The sequence below is a fragment of the Chelonia mydas genome, chromosome 14 (assembly GCF_015237465.2).
Source record: "Chelonia mydas isolate rCheMyd1 chromosome 14, rCheMyd1.pri.v2, whole genome shotgun sequence".
Lineage (NCBI taxonomy): Eukaryota > Metazoa > Chordata > Testudines > Cheloniidae > Chelonia > Chelonia mydas.
The window spans coordinates 1,555,907-1,577,747 of record NC_051254.2 but is presented as its reverse complement, the minus strand read 5'-3'; the positions used below and the strand labels follow the sequence as shown (position 1 = coordinate 1,577,747).

The following is a 21,841-nucleotide window of genomic DNA, read 5'->3' as shown; positions in this document are numbered from 1 at the left end:
AACAAACAGTTATTGAAATAACAAGTGAGGCAGTGAAGTAGGTTCCCAGGAAGTGTCCCTGCTGCAGTCACTGGAACACGTGGCAGGAGCCTGCGCAGAGCTGAGCTGCAAGTTGTCATCCTCATCCATCCTGTTTCCTTGGGGGCTCACTGTTATTTCTGCATGTGACACTGTGAGCCAGGCATTTTATTACAATGAATGTTTTGCAGAAATGAAACTACTGTACAAATGCCTTAGTTCCCCAAACCATTCTACTTGTATGCGCTGCCTCCATTCCCCTGCAGGTACACAGCACCCCCTGAGACAGGAAAACCAGAACAAGCCCACTCTGCGGAAGACACAGGACACTGTGAAGCCCAGCTTCATGATGGCTCCTTCCACCTGCACCAAAGGGAGATACAGGGGGCAAGGCCGAGGGAAGGTCAGGGCTGGTGCATTCTCTGTCCTCCTGTATACAGGGCTGGGGAGAACAAGAGCTTGAGGAGCTATTGCAGTCCTGAGAGTTCGGGGAGTAACCCCCAACCTCTGCTTTCCAGTGAGCTTGCTATTTTTACCCAGGTGTAGGAATCAGTTTGCCTGAAACAGATGACGGATGACTCCCCTAGGTCAAAAAGCAAAACAGTTGCTTGGCCTTTTAGTCCTTTGCTCTGGCCACCACACCCTGCGTAGTATATTTCCTTTGCTGTTGCTGAGACCAGAAATCAAGCGTTTCTCAGTGTTGCACTCAAATTCCTCACAGTGCTTTAGGGGGCACTTGTTACAAGAGTTTTTTCTGAGTTCTTGCTCCTTCTTGATATCTCCGTAACATGCTTTTTAGAAGAGCTGCCTTCCTGAAAAATGTTCTGATTGAAGGTTCCTGAGGATAACAAACATTAAAACCTTTTCATCATAATCTGATAAAGATATCAATTATAGAGAACACGTTTTTATTATAGTCCCAAGACAAGTCTAGCTATTCAGTAGTGCACATTGTAATTTATAATTTAGCTGTCTTTAAACCTGGGAAAGGAGGGGACAGGCCTCTGCTTGCTTCTGTGAACCACATGCACCCCATTGTAACCTTTGGATTGAATGCCACAAGTCACTAACCACAGGTGTTTTTGCGCAGGTGCCTACATTAATTTATTATATACATTTGAGTGAGTCATATCCATAGAGATTTGAAGACGTTATTTAGAGCCAAGATACAAATGAGCGTAATTGCAATTAGAGAAAAATGAATAAAAATACACATATAAGAATAAATGTAGCAAAGCAACCAACTGCAAAGTAACCCTCACTGAATCATGCATACTTACAATTCTATGGAGATTGTTAGAAGTTAGGATAGAAAACCAGTAAGTGGAGAAGGCACCATAAGTGTGTTTGACAACCTAGTTTCCAGCATCCTGTCATCTCAATCTCCCCTGCTAAGGATAGGTCTTGACCATCTTTTATAACCTTAATGTCCTTACCCCCCACTAGTATTCAGGGCCATCTGTGAGTTGGTCTCAGCCTTTTGTTGAGAGCAAAATACAATATACTTTGTTATTCTGGGAGACCCTCATTAGGATTCTGTCTGTTATCGTAAACTGTTTGTGTCAACACATCTCCCAGTTGTTTTGGTACCTGACTGTGGTTTTGCTCCATGATTACAATACCAAAGAGAAAAAGGCCCCTAATCTCCGTAATTTCAAGCATAAACAGTTCTTTTGCAGTTTGCTGGTTGATCACAAGATACGTGCTGCTAAATCGTATAAGCTTAGGTCAAGCACTTATGCTGACTACATAAGCCATATGCTGGTTAGGCCTTATGCTAACTGCTAGGCTCTGTTAGTCCCCAGACTTGCTGCAAAGCCTATTTCCACTATTGATACACTTTATTCTTCCCTGCTTGCATTTCAGCTTTAATATTCTCATCTTTAACATCTTATCTTTCCTTGTCATTGACATTGTAGTTTAAACATCAGCATAAACCTTCCAAGATCAGGTCATGGTCAAGGGTCAACAGTCGGATGACATGAATGAAATAGTTATGGCTCCTCCTTGCAGCTGTTAAGGCAGCACTAGCAGAGTCAAGGCCAGCTAGCCCAACTGGCACAGTCTGAATCGCCTCTGTGCCTTCTCATTGCAGGCTTCAGGCAAGGGCACACTCCTGTCGTCAGCCCCAGATCAGCCCCTGTGCAGTGGTGTAGCTGTGGAAGCCCAAGGGGAAGCAGAATCAGGCCATTAATTATTCATTATTACTCGTAGATGGTAAGTACATTAAAGTACACTAGAATCCTTTAGATGCTAAGTTCTCTGGGCAGGGATCATGTCTTCCCATGGTTTGGGCTGTGCCTGCCTGAAGGGGACCCTGGTCTGGCTTGAGGCCCCTACATGCTGTTGAAATACAACTACTGACTAATCCTAACATGACAGTGACGGCACTGCGGTCATATAACCCTCACTGTCTCATTGTTTTCTGAGGGCCTGGGGGGTGGCAGGGAAGGAACCTCCTAGTTAAAGGGGATGGAGTGCTCCCTGCTGCCATTAATTACCAGCTGTGCAGCATGGAGACACTTCCCTCTGGAAAGGCCAACCTGCACCTTTTGATTTTGCTTTCAAAGGCGTTTGGCAAAGGGAATATTTTGCAGTAAACATGAAGCCTATGACAGGAGCTGCAAAAGTGGCACTGAGCTGGGCTGACCCTGGTCAGGTTTTCCAGTCTAGTCCGTTTTCTAGCATAGTGTCTAGCCCAGCCCTGCCCTGCCCTGCCCTGCCCTGCCCTCTGCCTCCCCCACACCTTTCTGCTCAGAGTGGGGAATTGTTGCTGGAAGGAGATTCATGAGGTGGGATAGGAATGAGCCTATGGCTACATTCAAAACCCCCATGACTAGGGCAGTCTACATAGGTCACACCCTCCCCACCGCCATGCTCTGCCTATGGCTTAACACAGTGTGTGCTGTTGATGGTTTTAGCCTGGCTTCCTACTTTTGCTTTATACCGTTTATCATAAAGTGAATGTTTCTTTTATTGCAAAGAGAAAGAATTCATGTCTCCCCGCCCAACGTAAACCCAAATACAAATACATTTCTCTCAAAGTGCAGTCGTTGGAGAAAACCAAGGGCCATTCGTCAGGCCGACATCAGAGGAGCCGCATTTGCTCTGACAAGCAGCAAAGGCTTATGTTTTATTCACCAGGCCTGAAAAATACCTTCCTGAAGAGGGGACCATAAATAACCTGGTGTGATGAATATTACACAGGATAAAACTGATAAAGCAAGGCCCCTAAACACGAGAGATGCACAATGAGGTTAGGAAAGCACATGGTTTTCATTACAGCTAATCCTGCATGACAGGCTGGCAAGTACAGAGGAGAACTGAGAGAGGGGAAGTCCGCCCCAGAGACATTTTCCATCCCCCTAATGAAAGGCGCGGGAGTGGGAGTTACTATGCATGTAGCATTCCACTGCACTGTGTAACTGCTGCAGGTTTGCCTGTGTACAGTTCTAGGGGTCAGTACAATGCACGCCGGTTATAAGAATCACTGATGTAACCATGTATAGTGATCAAGCTACTGGGACAAAATCATTTCTATACCTGACCTATACTCTGCTTGTAAGAATCGAATCAAATAATCCAAGATGAATGTGCTCAGGGCCGGCTCTAGGTTTTTTGCCACCCCAAGCTCCGAGAGCACAATTGCCCAAGCAAAAGGGTGGCCGGAATGCCGCCCCTGGAATTGTGCCCCCCCAAGCACGTGTTCGCTTTGCTGGTGCCTGGAGCTAGTCCTGGATGTGGTTCTTGTAAAAGGAGTGGACTGTACATCCCAAATGTGGCTGCCCAGGTTCAGTGAGCAGATGGGGCCTTGCCAGTCAGTTTGTAGAGAGATCCCCATTTAACAGAGTAGGTGGATTACCGATTCCTTTGGCCTCTTAGCTTCAGTCTGAGACATAATTTTCTATGTCAGGGCTCAGTCAGAGACATGCCCATGTGGCAGGCTCGTTGGCTGCTTAGCATGCAAGTTGGGGAGCAAACCTGGGGAGGGATGGTTAAGTGGTTTGAGCATTGGCCTGCTAAACCCAGGGTTGTGAGTTCAATCCTTGAGGGGGCCATGTAGGGATCTGGGGCAAAAATTGGAGATTGGTCCTGCTTTCAGCAAGGGGTTGGACTAGATGACCTCCTGAGGTCCCTTCCAACCCTGATATTCTATGATTCCTGGGCCAGTATAATTTACACCCCCCGTCCTGTTATTTGGCAGTAAAATGAACTTGGATTCAGGGAGCCTCCCTTACACTCACAGCCACTTAGGTACCTCCTGTTCTGCATCACCTCTGAAGTAGCCCAGCAGAGGCACTGACACACCAAGGGCCTGGCTATGAAGGTTTGTGTTGGTGTGGCGTGTGCACTGAGGGCCCTGAGCCTAGTGAGAGGTAAGTGTTGGAGGCTCCCACGATGGGAGAGGACAAAAGGACAGGATGGATAGGGTCCTGTGAGATTTCCATCCCCCCGTCGGACTTCCAGGGTAGGCTGGAGATCTTGCAGGATTTGGAGCCATAAAGTCTCTCGGGATTTGCAACAAGATTTGGAGCCATGATAGTAGCCCTGTGCTCAGGGATACCCACTTCTGTGTGCTGGTTTCCAGCAGTTAACCCATTCTCCCCCCAGCCTTGCAGCGGGCTATGCTAGTCACTGCTTTGGTGCTGGGAAGGAATTTTTCCCCATATTGCCAGACTGGCTGAGACTGGTTGGGTTTTTCGCCTTCTTCGCAGCGAAATCTAGGGACTGGGTTTTGGGCAACAGGCGGGCTGGGGTTCTCTTCCTTCTGGTGACACAGTTTGGACCTAGGTGAAAGTCATTTAGTTGTGTCTACTTTTCGCAGGTGCCCAGTGTAGGAACTTGCTGATTTGGGCTCCAGATCAAAAATGGTAACATAGAGGGCATCCCAAGAGCATCTCCTTACAAGTTGGGGGTGTCTGGTCTTACCCCCTTGGGGGTATATGCCAACCAGGGTTGTGACACTACTCTGGGGGATCCACCCTATCAATGCACTTAATGGCAGAGCTGGCAGGGGGTTGAGGTCCCCCCTCGCCTCAACCCCCCAAAAGGGGAGGGATCCTAGCTAATAAATGTGGTGTCCAGAGACACCCTCCCCCCCCAGTTGGTTGGCTTTGCCTGCATGGGAGCCCCCAAGAATTGGCAAAATGGGCTGTGAGTGGCTGCGCTGGACTGTCCCCTGATGGAAAACGAGGATGTAATTTGACTAATAAAATTGCAGCCTGGTTAAAGCCCCCACCACATGACCTGCCTCTTTCTGCGCAGTGAGCACCCCAAAGGGATGATCTGCTTGCCTGTTAGTTGTTCTCCAGTGACAATTTCCCATCCAGGTAGGGTGGGCACTCATGCATTCCCAAAATACCGGAGATTCCAGTACTTCAGGAATGGCATGGGCCTGCTCCTGCCAGCGTGACCTCGGACACACAGAGTATGCCAAGTTGCACTGCATAGAGAGGTGCCATTTATAAGAGCGTGCCGTCCTGCCCCCGCTGGTGTGACTTTGTACCTGCCGCATGGGGGCAGGATGGCACGCTCTTAAAAATGGCACCCCTCCATGTGGGGAGGGGGGCACCATTTTGAGGATCTTGCCACTTCGCCCCCACCAGCCTGACTTTGCGTGCAAGGTCACGCCAAGAGGGGTGAAGCCGCGTGCTCTTCAAAATGGCATCCTCTCTCTGACACCAGACAAAACCACGTCCAAATGGGGGACAAATCCAGGGACAGCAGGAGTGTCCGGTGGAATGCCAAATGAGTGGCCTGCTTACGTCTTGGCCTTTGGCATGTAAAGGACTCCCCCAGCTAGAGAGGGGACCTATGCCTAAGCTGGCATAAGGTACATGCTGAAGAAGCTAGAGAGGTGTAAATTACACCTTCTAGGCTCTCTCTTCACTGCCATGTTAACTGGAGTGGCTGCACTTGTTAACTCCTCTAAGTTTGCCTAGCTGCAGTCAGAGCAGCCCCACTGCAAAAGAACATGAGCTACACACAGTGATGTGCTGGCCTAGAACTCAGCTTCGAGTCCCTGAGGGGCCTACCAGCTTCACTTAGAAGCACCACCAGGCTTGAGTTCAGGCTGTTATGTGTGGATGGGACTTGAGTTAAGGGCAACACTCGAGTTATAACGCTGTTTAGCTATGCGATGAAGACAAGGCCTTAGACTCACATATTGATCTGGCCCTTAATCCCTCATGTGCCTACATGTCAATTCAGCTGAGGGCCTGATTCTACCCCCAGCTGGATACAAGTTACTCCCATTGAAGCAAATGGGTGATACTTTACCTAGGTTCTTCTCTGACTCTTTTGCCCTTAGTATCCAGGCGTTTCACTAGCATGAATGAATTTATCCTCTGAGTGCCAATCAGGCAGGGAAATACGAACCCCATTATACAGGTGGCACAGAGAGCACTGAGAGTGCAGGGAAATGAGCCCAGATCCCTTGAGTCCCAGGCCAGCACGGTCCTTGCCTATGTCCTAAGAGTGAAGGGGAAGGGGACCAAGAGGCCTTTGAAAGAGCTTTTGGTGTCAGCTGCAGCGGGTTTAGCAGCAGTGTCGCAGTATCGGGGAAAAGCAGACGGAGGAGCTAAGGGAATGCAGATGCAGTTTGTGTCTCTGATTCCATGGGGCAGAATGCTAGTGGCCCTTTGGGTACCATAACAACAGCACCAGTGTCTTTTATGACGGCATAAAAGCCCTAGCTTTCATAATTCCTGGAGTGCCATGTTACCTCAGCGGATCTCCAGGCTGGGGTGTGTATGGTGTAGGCATGCGCTCAAAGCCCTGTTTGGCTGCACTCCGTTCTCTGCATCTTTATCGCTTTGGTTGTAGGTCGGAGGTATATGTATGTGTCTGCACATGTGAGTGCATTGTGCATTAATTCTTTCGGTGATCTCTCAACTATTCACAGTCTCATAGTTCCCCCTGAGGGACAGCTTTGTTGCTGGGAGCAGTAAAAGTTGTTTGTTTCCAAGGCCGTGATGCTGCTGTGCTGTGAATCAGCTTGGAACAAATCTGAGAAGTGTGTATAAGGTCAAATTCTCCCTTCAGTTACAACTCTGCAAGCCTGTGTCAGTCAGTGGGAGTGTTAGGGTGCTTCAAGCATCTGAGGAGGGGAACATGGGGGGAAGCTACTGGCAGCCTGGAAGAGGGGGTGCAGGCTGATACCTGAATAAAAGGATCTTTCTGCTTTTGCTTTTTGAAGACAAACCTCCTCAGATATTGTTTTGGAAACAGCTGCCAGAAGCCAGAGGCTGGGAGTGTGATGAGAGGCTATGCCCAGGGTATGATGCTCTCTGGGGCAGTATTCAGTTAATGAAATCTGCCCTTTGCAAGCCCATTCCTCACTGATATGCATGGTGGTTGTTTAATACAGATGTTCTCATCTGACTTATTGTTCATTCAGGCATCCAGGCCATCATAAAATACCATAAGCCCTTGCTTGTCATGATTGTGTGTGGTAGGCCAGGCAACATCTGGAGGAGGAGGAGTAGTATTTATTTATTGTATTACCATAACACCTAGGAGACCTAGTCATAGAATCGTAAAACCCTAAAGTTAGAAGGGACCACAAAGGTCATCTAGTCTAACCCCCTGCCAAGATGCAGGGTTTGTTATGTTCAATCCACTCAAGACAGATGGCTATCCAGCCTCCTTTTGAAAACCTCCAGCGAAGGAGCTTCCACGACTTCCCTAGGCAGCCTGTTCCATTGTCCCCCTGTTCTTACAGTTAGGGAGTTTTTCCTGAGATTTAATCTAAATCTGCTGTGCTGCAGTTTGAACCCAGTGCCTCTTGTCCTGCCCTCAGTGACAAGAGAGAACAACTTTTCTCCATCTTCTTTTATGGCAGACTTTCAAGTATTTGAAGTCCGATATCATATCTCCCCCTTAATTTCCTCTTTTCCAAACTAAACATACCCAGTTCCTTCAGCTTGCTCATATGGCGGCATTCCATCCCTATGATCATCTTTGTCACTCGCCTGTGGATCCTTTCCAGTTTCTCTACATCCTTTCTCTACCTTGGTGACCAAAACTGAACACCGTACTCTTGCTGAGGCCTAACCAGCCCTGAGTAGAGCGGTACTATCATCTCTCGTGACTTGCATGCCCTGCCTCTGTTAATGGAACCTAAAATTGCATTTGCCGGTTCTTGTTTTTTTTGTGTTTTTTTGTTTGGTTGGGTTTTTGCAACAGCATCGTATGGGTGACTCATGTTGAGGTTGTGATCCACCATAACTCCCAGATCCTTCTCAGCAGAATTGTTGCCAAGCCAGTTATCCCCCATTCCGTATTTGTGCATTTGGTTTTTCTTCCTGAAGTGACATTTGTGTTTGTTGAATTCATTTTGTTGTCTGTAGCCCAGTTCTCCAATTTATCAAGATCCCTTTGAATTTTAGTTCTATTCTCCAAAGCATTGATAACCCCTTCTCCCCCCAGCTTTGTGTCATCTGCTAATTGGATCAGTATGCTCCCTATTCCTACATCCAAGTCATTAATAAAGATGTTAAACAACACTGGACCCAGAACAGATCCCTGTGGAACCCCACTTCAGACCTCCCTCCAATCTGGCATCATTATATTAATAGTTATTCTTTGTTTGCGGTTGCTTAACCAATTATGTATCCACTTAATGGTAGTTTTCTTGAGCCTGCATTTCTCCAAGTTACTTATCGGAATGTCTTGTGGGACTGTGTCTAAAGCCTCGCTGAAGTCCAGGTGTGTTATGTCCACTGCATTCCGTAGTCATGGACCAGGACCCCATTGTGCTATGTGCTGAATGAATGTAGAACGAAGACCGTCCCTGCCCAAAGAGCTTCCAGTCTAGGTGTAAGACAAGACAACAGGTGAATCCTGACAGATGGGGGAGTACCAGGAGACAGTGAGATAGTAATAGTCACAGCCCTTGCTGCACAGGTGGGTGTTGGTTTGTTCCTTTTCGTAGTGCTATTTGTGTTTGAGGATCTAAGAGTCCTCAAACACGGAGTGAGACAAATGCAACGACTTAAAGGGGGAAGCAGTTTGGCCAAAGACACAAGGTCATACACAGCAAGTCAAACTTCACCTTTGGCAGCAGAATCAAATCCATTTCACAGCTGGGTGTGGATTTTACCACTCTGTAAAGCTGTGTCCATCTAGGGCTTCTGTTTCCACTGAACTTGTGCTGCAGCCCATGGTAGCCTACTCTAGAGTGTTTTCTCTACCTGTTCTCACACCATGTTCCACCTGACCAGCAGCAGGATAAATGCTTCTCACCACAATCCTTGTGGGGAAGGGAGGAACATTGCTCCTTTCCCCTCCGTCTCCTCCCCTTTCCCCCAATGTGAGAATAAGAATGTAAATAGCCTGCAGAATCCTGCACAACTGGTTGGTGGCCCCTTGTTATGTGCCTTGGGACTGGTGATGTTACTTTTGGTGACTAGTACATCTGGGGCAGGGGGTGGGATTCTGTTAAAGTCTGCAAAAACACAATCTAAATAGAGAGTAAATGTTTAATAAATAAAACTCTGACCTGATAACAAGTGGTGTATGAGAGAGAGGCATTGTGATAGATTTTAATGCAGTTCTGGAAATGCCATTTCACAGAATCATTACTTCATCTCCGCACAATCTCTCTGAAATTCCACAAAATCCAGTAATAGAAGTGTCACAAACCTTTCCCTGCCTAATAAATATTCACCGCTTGGTGTAGCACCACGGTCAGTTACACACCCCACAATCACACTCATTGCTCCCATCATTACATGCAATAACTGGAAAGAGCAAAAACAAGTGCCTGGTCTCTTTATGAATTTGTGTGTGAAGAATCTCTGGCGCTGCATAAACAGCATTAACTCCTAGGTACACCCCCCTCCTTCAAATGCCTGCGTGGAGTTAATGGCCAAAGACAGAGGTGATGCTAAAAAATATTCTGAGAAGGGACACTGAGGTTTGCTTCCAGATGCAGAGAACAGAAGCCACTATGGGAGGATTAGGAATTTTCCATGGATATGGTGAAGTGGTTGGAGTGGAAGGGATTCAGTCCAGGGGGAAGGGAGGTTAATGAACCACTCCTTGGAGACATGGTTTCCAATTGCAAATGGGACTTGGAACAGACAGAACCCAACTATATAGACTTTCCTGAAAGTGCTAGAGCAAGAGGAAAGCTGATCTGAGCAAAGCTGCATTTCCTCTCAGTTATAGTGTTCCCCAGGCTGTGAAATGAGGTGTCCACAGACTGTCTAGCTCTCAGCAGGTCTATTTCAGCAGGAAGGATGCTCTTGTGGTTAAGGCCCTGTGTGGGGGGTCAGTAGTTCTGGGTTCCATTCTTTTCTGTGCTGCAGACTCTGCGTGAGCCTGGGCAAGGCATTTAACCTCTTGGCACATCCCTTGCACATCAGTAAAATGGGGATGGTAACCCTTCCTCCCGACCTTTGTCTGTCACGTCAATTTACACTGTAAACTTTGGGGTGCCAGGAATGTCTTCTCTGTGTCTGGGCACAGATAGTGTCAGGCTCTGCTTCCTGGCAGCAGTCCTGGTGGTTGGTGCAATGGCTGAAGCCAGCCAGAGGGTCAAGGCTGGGCTGAAGGGAGTGCTGAAACTGGAGTTGAGGGACAGGCTGTGGGTGAGTACTGTGGTCAGAACCCGTAGACAAGCCAACTCAGTATTGTTGTCAGAATCCAGATGCAGGCCAACAATTGAAGCCAGTTTGGAGTCAGTTCAGAGGTCTGGAGTCAGTTCAGAGGTCTGGGGTCAGGAGGTGGATGCAGGACTGGAGACAGTCAATAACAGGACTGAAGCATGGTTGGAGTAGGGCACAGACCAGGCTGGGATGGGCTGGAACAAGACTAAGGCAAGGCTGGGACAGGGGCAGGAACCAGATCAATGGTAGGCTGGAAACCTAGGGAGTCTGTTACACGGAGCGGCAGTGGAAGGGTTCCTGGCTGAGTAGCGCTGGTGCACAGACTAACATGCAGGTCGGGGTTGGGTGGGGTGGGGTGTCAGAGAAATACCTGTGCCGGGGGGTCATCAGGGATAGACTGCTGCAGCAGCATGCCTGAGTGATGAGTCCCTGCAGGCTCTGTTGGAAGAGTGAGTCATGGCAGCCCTGGTCTGGCCACAGGTTTTACGATAATACACCTAATGAGCTACGGCACAGTTAGCCCAACCACAGTGTTTTAGGAGGCCTGGGGAATGCATTACAACCGAGGCGCGTTAGCGGCGCTCTCCAGAGGGTAGTGTCCAGGGCTGCAGTAGTGCGGCTTGCATTGGTAGAGCTGTGGAAGAGGGACAGAGTACCACAGCTGGAGGCGGCAGGCCTGGATCGGCCTATTTGGCAGCATGCCTGCTGTGTGCGTGAGGTTCCCACAGCACCTGCACAGTGCCAGGCTCCCCTCATTTTTATCTGTCTCCAACTTTCCTGAACAGTCGTTTTTCCTCTTCGTCCACTTTAAGAGAAATAAAAAGAAGGCTCCTTGGGAAAGAACTGCAGGGCACATCTTTAAAGGGCCCTCCATGTCTCTGAACAGCAGAGCATGAACAATGCAAGAACTCATTCACAACCAGCCCGTTCAAAGGCTGCAGCAGGTTTCCACTCTGCAATCCCGGGCTTGGCGAATTCTTTGTAAACTGTGAGCAAACTTCCCTGTGAAAAGATCTTTCCCTTTTCACCTGGAAACAAGGGTAGATCACACAGGCAGCTGAGGCGGAATGTCTGCAGTGCACAGGCAGGAGCCTTGCAGTGTGAGCACTTGTCTTTTTACTGCACCATGTAGCCGCCTGATAGTCTAATCAACCGTTACAAACACGAACGCTCAGGAGAATTCACCAGTGTGGTTCAATATGTATCTTCCCCCACCTGCTCACCACCCTAGGCTCTGTCACTCACCCAGATGCAATCCTGGGTCTGAGGCCGCCTTTGGGAAGGCTGCTGGAACTGGCCCGTGTGTACACTGCCCGGATTCACCAGTCTCTCCAGTAAAGAGCCGCTCGAGGTGGGAGCTGTGGAGGCAGTGCAGAGCAAGCCTGGAGCAGGCTGAATTCGCCATCCTTTCCCACTGATACCGGCTTCTTAATATGATAGCAAGGGAGATGCAGTCTCTCGCTTCTGAAAATGCGTATATCCCTGGACTACTTTGTCCCTCCAGCCCAGGGAGCTGTGTGGGTATTCGGGGAGAATATTTCCATCTGCATTACTAGCCAGACTGCCGACGTGGCCTCCGCTGGAGGAGTGTTTCCAAGACACAAGGCCTAGGGCCTGGCCAGCAGAATTCCCAAGGACACGGGTGAGGAGCTTTGTACATGGAAATCTGGCTTCTGCCTTGGAGAGTTAAATTTGCTGCTCTTTGCCTGTCTTCGCTGCTATAGCTGGGACATGTTCCTCCCTCCCAGCCCGACAATGCAATCTCCTTCCTTCATTAACGCCTTAGCACCTTCCTCCTGGTTGTGTCACCTGCACAAAATGCCTGCTCACCAACAAGTCAGTAAACAGAAATTCTGGGGTTGCTTCCTAATCTAGGTCTCTTGCAGGGTGGTATTGTACACCGCTTTCCTCCTCTTTAGAGAAGGCATCCTGACTGCTGTCAACCTAAGAGATGGAGACATCTCCATCAGTGCACATCTCAGTACCTAAGGCTTCTGCCTTTCCTCACCATGACTTTGGAGCAGAAGGTGAAAGCAACATGTGCTGGAGCTAGCTGGAGTCTCCCACCAGTTGGCCACCTGTAGCTACTGACAGAGAGGAGTTCTGGGAAGGGACACTGCCCAGGCCCACTCCAGCAATAGCTTTGATGGAGAATGAAGATCTTGCAAACCCTTTCTTATGTGACCCGTAGAATCTTTGTGTCCATGCACATGGTGTACTCTGATGCATGTTCTCATGCAGAGGCATATTTGCACATACATGCATGTGCATCCACATCAGGATTTGATGCTTTGAGAAGAGATGGAAAGCACAGTCTGAGAGTTCCCTGAGTCTACCTGGCATTAGCCACCTGATGGACTGTCTGGCAATGCCCTCTGCCTGTCTGAATCTAGTTGGGAGTTAGACAAATCCCAGCCTTAAGGAGCCTTCCTCCTGTCTGGCCTCAGCGCAGGCTACAGGAGTCCTCTCCATGGACTGCAGGGCCCCAGCCAAATGCATTGTGCTGTCCGTTGTCCACCCCACATGCCCCAGCTGCTTTTCCAGGGAAGCCTGTATGTAGCAGATTCAGCCTGTTGAGGAGCGCTGGGCTCGGCTGTGTCTCTGAGCGATTCTCACTCACACTTTCTTAAGTAATGATTTGTCTTTTTTATTTTGCTTTTCTCTCTTGGGTAAAACTAATGGCCCTGGCTGACATGACAGGGTGTATTGATTGGAGAGCGTGAATTAAGCAGCGCTCCGTCTCGGGAACAATGAGAGCGAAGGTGGCGTGCTGGGTAAGAGCCGTGGAGGCAAACCCCAGCCTCGCCGGGCACTGCGTACCAGGTGACATCAATCTCTGTAAAGAGCTTTTCAGCCCCTTCTCCGGTGCAGGTGATGGACAAGCCTAATTATGGCTGCAACCATGATCTGCTGTCTCCCATCTGCTGTCTGCCATTGTGAAGCCTCTCTGGGGACTCAGCCTCCCTGCTGTGGTTGTAGTTTATTTACTCCCTCTGGCCCTTCTGCCCCCCTGACTGATTGACTCAACTGCACAAATTGACCCCCTGTAACTGGCTTTTATCTCCTTTGTCCCTCTTGACTTCCCCACCCCCCTCAAAGTGCATTGATTTATCACCAAACTCCTTGCAGGTAACTGTCAATGGGCCAGTCTCTGCGCTGCTGAGCCACAAACAGAAAATAAAATCAAAATGACAAACATGGCTTCTTTGCCCAACACTCCAGGTTAGGCAGTGGGAACACAGCATTGGTGCTTGCCCACATGCATGGCGCACCAGGGCCCTGCCTGTTCCTGCAGCCTGCATGTGCTTTGCAGCCATTGATATGACTCGAGGCTTCTCTGTGCCCTTGTGATCAGTTTGTAGATGAATCCCTTGCAAAAGTCCAAGGGAGTGTGTGGGACTAGTGCTGTCGCTGTGAATCTTTTCCCTACCACAACTCCATGTTACAACAGCAAAAGTTATACCCCCCACCCTCAGTGTGTCCATAAAGAAAGGAAAAATGGTCGCATCCCCCGGGCATGGCTGTGAGGGGACTGCAGACCAGGATGGAGATGCATGGGAAGTGCTGCGTTTGATGGGCATTGGTAGAGCTGTATTGGGGAAGTTCACACAGCAGCTGTCTGCACTTCAGGTAAAAGACAATGTTGTCCAGTGGTTAGAATACTGAAGGGGCAGTCAGGAGGCCTGGCTGCCACTGAGATCTTTTGGTGAGCAGCATGAAGCATCATTAAGGATGATCACTGTAGATTGTGTCTGGAATGTCTCTGCCCACATCTCTCTCTTCCCAACAGCCAAAACACACCCACTACAGGGCTGTGATTTCCCCAGCCATGTTCTCTATATGTCCAGAGAGGCCTGGGTCACTCCACCACTTAGCTCCTTGTGGAATTAGGGTGGGTAGGTAGTGCTAAGGAAGAGCATGCAGTCCACCTGCCAAAAGGGGAGGGGAGGCAATCAAAAGGGAAAGGCACTGAGGAGAATGTCCCCAACTTTACTGAGACCTGGCCATTGCAGTGAGGACCACAGCTTGCTCCCACTGCTGTCAAGACAAAATTGCCATTTATGGCAAACAAAGCAAGAGGTGGAGGGAAACTAGGCCCTGTCCCCTGAGACAGGAGGGTGGTGAGTTGGGCGCCCCAGCCACCATGTGCAGCACAAGGGACAGGGACAGCTCACGGGCGTCACTTAGGGGTATGGTCCTGAAAAGACGGACCCTCCTGCCAAGGGACAGATGGCTTGGTAACCCTCAGGCACTGGGATGCCCTGATCATAGAATCATAGAATATCAGGGTTGGAAGGGACCTCAGGAGGTCATCTAGTCCAACCCCCTGCTCAAAGCAGGACCAACCCCCAACTAAATCATCCCAGCCAGGGCTTTGTCAAGCCTGACCTTAAAAACTTCTAAGGAAGGAGATTCCACCACCTCCCTAGGTAACGCATTCCAGTGTTTCACCACCCTCCTAGTGAAAAAGTTTTTCCTAATATCCAACCTAAACCTCCCCCACTGCAACTTGAGACCATTACTCCTTGTCCTGTCATCCGCTACCACTGAGAATAGTCTAGATCCATCCTCTTTGGAACCCCCTTTCCGGTAGTTGAAAGCAGCTATCAAATCCCCCCTCATTCTTCTCTTCTGTAGACTAAACAATCCCAGTTCCCTCAGCCTCTCCTCATAAGTCATGTGTTCCAGTCCCCTAATCATTTTTGTTGCCCTCCGCTGGACTCTCTCCAATTTTTCCACATCCTTCTTGTAATGTGGGGCCCAAAACTGGACCCAGTACTCCAGATGAGGCCTCATCAATGTCGAATAGAGGGGAACGATCATGTCCCTCGATCTGCTGGCAATGCCCCTACTTATACATTCCAAAATGCCATTGGCCTTCTTGGCAACAAGGGCACACTGTTGACTCATATCCAGCTTCTCGTCCACTGCAACCCCTAGGTCCTTTTCTGCAGAACTGCTGCCGAGCCATTTACTCCGTAGTCTGTAGCGGTGCATTGGATTCTTCCGTCCTAAGTGCAGGACTCTGCACTTGTCCTTGTTGAACCTCATCAGATTTCTTTTGGCCCAATCCTCCAATTTGTCTAGGTCCCTCTGTATCCTATCCCTACCCTCCAGCATATCTACCATTCCTCCCAGTTTAGTGTCGTCTGCAAACTTGCTGAGGGTGCAATCCACACCATCCTCCAGATCATTTATGAAGATACTGAACAAAACCGGCCCCAGGACCGACCCTTGGGGCACTCCACTTGATACTGGCTGCCAACTAGACGTGGAGCCATTGATCACTACCCATTGAGCTCGACAATCTAGCCAACTTTCTACCCACCTTATAGTGCATTCATCCAGCCCATACTTCTTTAACTTGCTGACAAGAATACTGTGGGAGACAGTGTCAAAAGCTTTACTAAAGTCAAGGAACAACATGTCCACCGCTTTCCCTTCATCCACAGAGCCAGTTATCTCATCATAGAAGGCAATTAGATTAGTCAGGCATGACTTGCCCTTGGTGAATCCATGCTGACTGTTCCTGATCACTTTCCTCTCGTGTAAGTGCTTCAGGATTGATTCCTTGAGGACCTGCTCCATGATTTTTTCCGGGGACTGAGGTGAGGCTGACTGGCCTGTAGTTCCCAGGATCCTTCTTCTTCCCTTTTTTAAAGATGGGCACTACATTAGCCTTTTTCCAGTCGTCCGGGACTTCCCCGGATCGCCATGAGTTTTCAAAGATAATGGCCAATGGCTCTGCAATCACATCCGCCAACTCCTTTAGCACTCTCGGATGCAGCGCATCCGGCCCCATGGACTTGTGCACGTCCAGCTTTTCTAAATAGTCCCAAATCACTTCTTTCTCCACAGAGGGCTGGTCACCTCCTCCCCATGCTATGCTGCCCAGTGCAGTAGTCTGGGAGCTGACCTTGTTCTTGAAGACGGAGGCAAAAAAGTATTGAGTACATTAGCTTTTTCCACATCCTCTGTCACTAGTTTGCCTCCCTCATTCAGTAAGGGGTCCACACTTTCCTTGCCAACATACCTGAAGAAACCCTTCTTGTTACTCTTAACATCTCTTGCTAGCTGCAACTCCAGATGTGATTTGGCCTTCCTGATTTCACTCCTGCATGCCCGAGCAATATTTTTATACTCATCCCTGGTCATTTGTCCAATCTTCCACTTCTTGTAAGCTTCTTTTCTGTGTTCAAGATCAGCAAGGATTTCACTGTTAAGCCAAGCTGGTCGCCTGCCATATTTACTATTCTTTCTACACATCGGGATGGTTTGTCCCTGTAACCTCAATAAGGATTCTTTAAAATACAGCCAGCTCTCCTGGACTCCTTTCCCCCTCATGTTGTTCTCCCAGGGGATCTTGCCCATCAGTTCCCTGAGGGAGTCAAAGTCTGCTTTTCTGAAGTCCAGGGTCCGTATTCTGCTGCTCTCCTTTCTTCCCTGTGTCAGGATCCTGAACTCGACCATCTCATGGTCACTGCCTCCCAGGTTCCCATCCACTTTTGCTTCCCCTACTAATTCTTCCCGGTTTGTGAGCAGCAGGTCAAGAAGAGCTCTGCCCCTAGTTGGTTCCTCCAGCACTTGCACCAGGAAATTGTCCCCTACAGTTTCCAAAAACTTCCTGGATTGTCTGTGCACCGCTGTATTGCTCTCCCAGCAGATATCAGGGTGATTGAAGTCTCTCATGAGAACCCGGGCGTGCGATCTAGTAGCTTCTGCTAGTTGCCGGAAAATGTGTGGGCACGATAGCACGAGGCCCAATCAATACCACACATAGGTGAGAGAAAGGGTCTAAGAAAAACCCTTTGATCAGGTTGTCGATGTGTAAGGAATGCACACAAAGAGCCATGTCTCAAAAGCAAGTGGGGAGGAATGGGCTAAGCCTGCCCAACCCCTCCAGCCAGTGGCACACGTGTGCTGCAACCTCCCCGTCCCCACTGCCCCTAGACATAGCTAGCAACTCAATCCTTGCTGAACCTACATTGCTGAATTTCCGTGGACTAGCTTTCCTGGGATCCCAGGAGTGTGAGAGCATAAGGATGGCCACTCTGGGTCAGACCAATGGTCCATGTAGCCCAGTGTCCTGTTTCTGACAGTGGCTGGTGCCAGGTGCTTCTGGGGGAGTGAATAGAACAGGGCAGGAGTGATCCACCCCATCTTCCTGTCCTGGCTTCTGGCAGTCAGGGTTTAGAGACATCGCAGGCATGGGATTACATTCCCAACCATCTTGGCTAATAGCCATCGATGGACCGGTCCTCCATCAACTTATCTAGTTCTTTTTGGAACCCAGTTATGCTTTTAGCCTTAACAACATCTCCTGGCAAAGAGTTCCATAGACTGACTGTGTGTTATGTGAAGAAATACTTCCTTATGGTTTTTTTTTTTTAAACCTGCTGCCTATTAATTTAATCAGGTGACCCCTGGTTTTTGTATTGTGGGAAAGAGTAAATAACACTTCTCTATTCACTTTGTTCACACCATTCATGATTTTATAGACCTGTCATATCCCCTCCTTTGTTGTCTCTTTTCTAAGATGAACAGCTTAATCTTTAGTCTCTCCCCCATGGAAGCCATTCCATACTCTTGATCATCTTTGCTGCCTGTCTCTGAACCTTTTCCAGCTCCACTATATCGTTTTTGAGATGGGGCGACCAGAACTGGACACACTATTCAAGGTATGGGCACACTGTGGATTTATTTAGTGTCATTATGGTAGTTTCTGTCTTATTTTCTATCCTTTTCCTAATAGTTCCTAACATATTGTTAGTCTTTTTGACCACTTCTGTGCATTGAGGTGAAGTTTTCAGAGAACTATCCATAGTGACTCCAAGATCTCTTTCTTAAGTGGTAACAGCTAATTTAAAATTCATCGTTACATATGTGTAGTTGGGATTATTTTTTCCAATGTGCATTACTTTGTACTTATCAGTGTTGAATTTCATCTGCCATTTTGTTGCCCAGTCACCCAATTTAGTGAGACCCCTTTGCAACTCTTCGCAGTCTGCTTTGGACTTGAATATCTTAAGTAATTTTGTGTCATCTGCAAACTTTGCCACCTCAGTATTTACCCCTTTTTCCAGATCATTTATGACTATAATATGTTGAACAGGACTGGTCCCAGTATGGATCCTTGGGGGACCCCATTCTTTACCTCTCTCTGTTGTGAAAACTGGCCATTTATTCCTCCCTTTTGTTCTTCTCTTTTAACCAGTTACTGATCCATGAAAGGATCTTCCCTCTTATTCCATGATGGCTTAGTTTTCATAAGAGCCTTTAGTGAGGGCCCTTGTTAAAGGCTTTCTAAAAATCCAAGTACGCTCTATCCACTGGATCACCCTTGTCCTCCTCACAGCACAGCAGGGCATTCATGTAGTCTCGCAAGGTGCCGGCCACTGCATGAACTGTTAGAAGGAATCTGTGCATTCCTCTCCCTCTCCTGTTTGCACCCTTTACAGCAGGGATTTGGTTTTCAAAGAACTTAGGTCAGGGAAGGGGGATCCCAGTAATTGCTGGATTATGGAGTGGAGGATTTAATGAAGGAAGACCTCCACAGAGGTGATGTGAGTTTATGGGTTGTCTATGTAATATCATTGGCCATAATTTTCAGTGTGGGAGAAGGGGCTGGAAGATCCACACGTTGATTCTGCTCCTTCCATCCTTTGGCTGGACCAGGCTGCAGCCAGGGGAGGTTATGGTGCCTCCTGTGTGCTCATAATGAATCCTAGATGCTGTCACATGAATAAAGATGATGCTAATAAAGCAGGGAGGGGAAGGGGCTTGGAGTCTGAGAGACCAAGGCGGTGCTGGGCTGGAAATAAAAGGCACGTATAACTTCTCCATCTTCACGTGATGGTTCAGAGGAGGGTGGGAAAGTCAGAGCTGGGGTTAGTACTGGGAGAGATTTCTCTGCAATGGGGTCTGTTAGAAATACTGCAGTACTGTGTATGTGACAACGCACCTCCATCCTGGCCCCTGGCCCCCTTGCTAGTCTGGTCCTGGGCTCCCAACACAGTTGACAGTGCACTGATCTGCATCCCCCACTTAGGATTTCTGTCCTCTCCCCACCACCAGCTCTGGTGGCGAGACCGTCCCAGAGAGCATGCTTTGAACGTGTGTCCATCCCAAGCTCTGGGTACCCCTTACCCCAAACTTGAGTCCTTAAATAACATGAAAGCACTTCTATACACTGCACTGGCCCTTTGCAATGATCCAGTCCTGCCATGGTGTCCATTAACAACCCTTTCCAGACACAGAGAGCAGACTGGCTTTCACATAGCACTCTTCAGCCAAAGCTCTCTCACAGAGGCAGTCAGCACCATTATCCCTATGTTATAGATGGAGAAACTGAGGCACGGAGTGGGGAAGCAACTTGCCTCAAGGTCTCATAACCAGACAGTGGCAGAACCACTAATAGGACCCAGGTCTCCTGACTCCTACATCCACACACTGCCTTCTAGATCATTCTGCTTCTGACACGCTCAGAGCTAGAGCTTGATGTCCTTTTGGCTGAAGCTGAGGAAAGGTTGGAGGGGGGAAGGAGATTCAGAAAGCTTCTCGCCCCATGCCGTGCTCCACTAAGGCTGGGATGTCCAGCAGTGCTTAGCTACAGGGAGGAGAGGTGCCTCTGGTCAGCATGTGTTGTGGGTCAAGTTCTGTCCCACCTCCTCCTGACCCCACTGCCAACAGTGTCTTAAAAAAACAATTGATTTTCCTTGCTGCTAGTGCTTAAGCTGGACTTCGCAGCAGCAGGAGAAGAGGCCTGATTAGAATCTCTCTGAAGAGGGCAGTGAGTTATAATAATGGACACTCTTCTAGCTGTCTGTGCTGCTCATAAATCTATCCCCTTCCGAAAGTGCAGATGGTCCATAATCGTCCATCATTCCAGAGTCCAGCACCGTACAGCTCCTGGGTGGGTTTCTCCTCTGAGGCTTCTTTTTCTGCAAGCTAAACGGAACTGCGACTCCATGCAAGCTCTTTCTGTAATGGAGTGCAAGCAGCCCAACCGTCAGCAGTGATTTAGGAGAGAACGGACAATAAATATCCTGAGGTTGGTGCTGGAAGCAGCCAGCATGAGAGGGAGGGAGCCAGGCCTGTAGCTGTACTTACACAGACCAGTGTGGGTGGCTGCTTAACCAGGGCTTGGGCAGCTCACTGGGCGTGTGGGAGCAGGGTCCGGACTAGGGGAGACTGAGGGATCTTTCGAAGGATCCTTCCGCTTGCCATTTTCCCTGAGCCCCTGGGGATGCAGCATTAGCCTGGGTTGAAATGCTGAGCTGTATGGAGGCTTGGTCCTCCCATCCCCTCAGAGCCTGCACAGGGTCACCAGAGTGGTGGTAGTCAAAGTAGTAGCATGGTGGTCCTGTAAGAGTGGGCCCTCAGGATACTCCTGTGGCACAAGAGCAGACCTAGTGTGGCAGGTCCCAGATGGCTCCAGCATGGCATCGCTGTAGGAATCAATGCAGTGCCATTCCAAGGGGCTGCTTCAGCTTGGTACAGTGATTTCAGCCAGTGCCAGCAGTAGCAGTAAGGGTCAGAGTAGCCTTCCCAGAGAGGAGGAGGTGAGTCATCAGGTCAGGAAGGGCCCTGGACATGTCTGGAGGAGTGGACAGTGTTTCAGTGTCTCATCTCTCCATCCCCTCTCCCATGTTCCTGACAGCCAAGGTGAGAGAATTGATGGATTACTCTCTGCATCCTTGAGCTGGGGGGCTGGTCTCGTTCCTTGCCCCTGCTAACCCGCATCTTGCCTGGGCTGAGTTTGAGGGGGAAGCTTAGTTGGAGAGGCAGAGACAGGAGGCAGATATCAGGCACCTTGCACTGCTGTCAGCTGGAGCCCAAGAGGCTGCTCCTAACCAGGCTGTGAGCAAAGCAGTGTGTTTTAATTACCTTTTCCAGCCCGGGAACCAGCCTGCCTCTCACACTAACCCATAAAACCAGAGTTTCCATCACAGGATTCAGTCTGCCCCTCTTATCGGTGCTACTGGTACAAAGTGTGCGTTTTGAAGGCTAAAACTGCACCCCTCAACTCATTTGCCAGATGTCAGCTAGCATCAGGGCTGCCACTGGCCCACGGCTGATTGGTTGGCGCATGGAAACGCTCTGCTGTATGGCATGCACCCTCCTGGCAGAGAGAATGTTACAATGCACAGTCCAGGTCACTCAGTGCCACTTACTGGCTGTTTATTTCCTGCGCTGTTAGCTTCTTTTCC

The 21,841-nt window shown here is 49.0% G+C and overlaps 1 protein-coding gene across 9 annotated transcripts in view; it reads left to right on the top strand.

The window, feature by feature from the left end:
- Positions 1–21,841, top strand: part of RBFOX3 (RNA binding fox-1 homolog 3) — a 352,823-nt gene that overhangs the window by 194,485 nt on the left and 136,497 nt on the right. Inside the window, exon 4 of one of the 9 annotated variants that reach the window (XM_043527727.1) lies at positions 2,114–2,235. The exons of the other annotated variants lie outside the window; for them this stretch is intronic. The gene's annotated coding sequence lies outside the window, so the exon portion shown is untranslated. The remainder of the gene's footprint in view (positions 1–2,113; positions 2,236–21,841) is intronic. 9 annotated transcript variants of the gene reach the window in all.